At 33.8% G+C, this 3,233-nt stretch overlaps 1 pseudogene; it reads right to left on the bottom strand.

The window, feature by feature from the left end:
- Positions 1 to 1,146: 1,146 nt before the first annotated feature.
- On the bottom strand, positions 1,147 to 2,738 carry LOC120197359 (annotated as a pseudogene).
- Between the last annotated feature and the right edge of the window lie 495 nt (positions 2,739 to 3,233).

Raw genomic sequence — 3,233 nt, 5'->3', positions numbered from 1 at the left:
AACTTGTATTTCAGAACCATATTTTGTCATTGAAGCACTAGCGCTTTTTGAACCATATTGTTTCATTGAAGCAGTGTTATTCTCACCATCAAATTGATCATTCTCATCCTTGGGAGCAGGAACTCGCTCTCTGTAAAGACGATATTCAGGCAAATTGAAATATGACACATGAACTAGCCAGAGTAAGTTTGGGGGAGAAATTATGGAACTAACATGATTCCTAAAATTTTATGAAGCATACCTAGGCAAAGAAGCATGATGTCTTAGAAGTGGAGTACTTCTTTCACCTTTACCATAATGCTCCTCCAAATGTGCAAATTGTCATTTGAATCGCTCAACGCCACTATTTGATTGAAAAAAGAAAAAGAATACATATTTTTTCTTTTATAATTAATTTTATACAACATATTTAAAGTTTGTATTAATTTTTTTGGGTTGGGATAGGGAGGGTTTGGGAATTTTATTTAAAATTTTAAGGTTGTTGAGTGATGGGTTGGATTAAAATCTACTGATATTGGGGTTGGGTGAAAACTCCTAATTTTTGGGTTGGGCTAGGACGATAAAAAATCTGACCCGGTCCATGTTGTTGTCATCCCTAATCTCCTCCCCTAATCTTAGAGAAAAGTTCTAGATAATTGAGTGTGATAAAAATTGTAATCATACCATAGGGCCTTCAGGGTCAATAAGAAGCGTGTCCCATATGTGAAGACTGTCCGCAAAGTTGAATTCTTGTGTCAAGAGCAAAGTAATCCACCTGAATGCGTAAAACTGGGGGTTGACCTGTTTGATATTTAAACACAACAGTTAGGATTCAAGCCCAACTAATTACCTTGACAAGTTGCGGAAAACGACAAAGGTGAAAGTGTTCAAAATTTTGCAGGTAAGAGGCAAGCATGAGTCAAGATATAAAAGATGTTTAAATTTTGCAATAATATCTTACTTTATTTATGATCTCTAGATGACGCCAAATCTCTTAATCATGTTCCATATCTAAACTTAAGTCCAAAGGGGTGAAACACTAAATTCACATGAAATAATAAAAGAAAAGAAGAAGATGGTTACCTGATTAGATTTTGCAAGCTGCGAGTCCCTAGAGAAAAATTAGTGTAAAAATTGGAATCAAGTTAATAGTTCAGTGATCTTTTACTATAAGATGGTTACCTGACAAAGTTTAACTGGAAATTAGTGGAAAAATTAGATTACAACATCAAGATATTTTTTTACTAGCTCTCTCCACACTTGCAACTGAAGTGCAAGTTTTGAAGCACATGATATCTTTTATCAATTTGTTTACCTGTTGCACATACAAGACAGCCTTCAAACGCATAGCTGAGTTTCTCTTGAAGTATAAATAGACGTGAAAAGGATTAAATGCCTTCAAGACACTTGCATCATGCTTAACAAGATTGTAAATTCCAATGTCTGCTAAAGAACAAAACCATATGAACAAAGCAGGGCCTACAACAAGTCCTACTTGAATTGTTCCAAACTTCTGTACACTAAACAAAATTACAAGAAAGGCAACCGATATCATCACCACTTTATCTGCAAATAAAGAAAAGAAAATAAGGAAACACAATAGTTAATGACTATTTACCTGTAATAATATAGAAAATTATAAAGTAACATAAACCATAAGATGTAAAGGATGGAAGGCAAAAGAAAAAAGGCCATATTGTTTCTAATACATACAGATTTAACATTTAGCTAGACTGGAAACTCTAGTCTGACTAAAGTTAAACTATCATTACAAATAACACATGATCGCGAAAAAGGCAGCTGTAGAAACACAATGAAAAATTGTAGACTCATGATCAAACTATGAGATCTACAGGTTAATAACCATTACATGATATATTCAAAATAACAAATAATTTTCAATAACATACAAGTTAAATTATGCAAAAGATTCCTAGCCAAAAAGGTCAATTAGAAACAGGAATGTCCTCTCTAACAGTATTTACTAACAAACAGTGAAATGTGAGTCAGCAAAGCAATAATGTTTTATAGAGTTGATAACAACATGGAATAACAACTTACTTTGTTCAATTTCACCAACTCCAACCTTCATACCACCAATAGAAGACATAACCACAAATTAAAAATGCAAAAGTTATCATCTAAAAATTAAAAATGAAAATAGATTTTATAAAACAATTATGTTGTATTCTACCATAGCTTGATTCCGTAAAAAAAAGAGATGAAAGAACAGTAACACATAAAAACCTGACATTGTTGGGGTAACAACCCCATCAAACTATTACCATAGAAGTGCCAGTAAGCACTAACATCAGAAGAAGTTTGATCAGAGTCAATGGAGTCTCTAGTATCTCCTTTATTTTAAGTGATCTCTCGAGCTCAGGAGACGGTACCTTTAGCATGAAGCCAGATATACGGGTATCTGATGGAACCATATTCGGGAGAAGACTGACCTTAGCATGCTGAGAAATCAATGAGTACAAATGCAAAAGTACCACCTTCAAGAAAAAAACAACAACAAATGATGTAAAACAGTTGACAATGAATATATACTTAACATATTTGTTTAAGGCCTACATAAAAGAATGAAAGATCATAAAATACAACAACAAAAGATGTAAAACAGTTGATATGTAATTAATATTTAACATATTTGCTTAAGGCCTGCATAAAAGATCATAAACAAGGACTTGATTGGGATTGAGGAACATCTAGCATTCCTTAACCATCATCATTAGCCCCAAGAACGATAAGGACATATTTGACAAGCGGAATCATGAGTAGAGTGTATAGAACCAGTGATAGTTCTCCAATAACATCTTCATCTCCGTTGATAGGTGCCTTGCTAAACATCACACTAAACGTATATAAAGGACTTGTTCCAACATCACCAAATACAACACCAAGAGTCTGAAACGCATGTATTATTATCCTTCCTATACCAAAGTCCTAAGATCTAAAGTCAAGTATACACATAAAAGTAAGCTGTAAAATTAAAGCACATTAAAAAAATATATGCCTCAACGCGATAAAGTTAGATTCCAAACAAATTCGATTTTTCAAGATTACAAACAGAGGACTGATTTATTGCATTAGCATCATGAAACAAGAACAATATACCTCATAGTCACTTCTATGAACGCCATGGACTTCGAGAGCTTCAACGTCGAAAGAATCAATGCGCGGTTTGGTGCAAATCAAACGCTACACCGGACTATCCTCGCGAAATCTACTCCAGATCCATACGACACATC

The sequence above is a fragment of the Hibiscus syriacus genome, unplaced genomic scaffold (assembly GCF_006381635.1).
Source record: "Hibiscus syriacus cultivar Baekdansim isolate YM2019G1 unplaced genomic scaffold, ASM638163v2 tig00117048_pilon, whole genome shotgun sequence".
Taxonomy (NCBI): Eukaryota; Viridiplantae; Streptophyta; class Magnoliopsida; order Malvales; family Malvaceae; genus Hibiscus; species Hibiscus syriacus.
The sequence above is the reverse complement of the archived record's forward strand: the minus strand, read 5'-3'. Positions and strand labels throughout refer to the sequence as shown.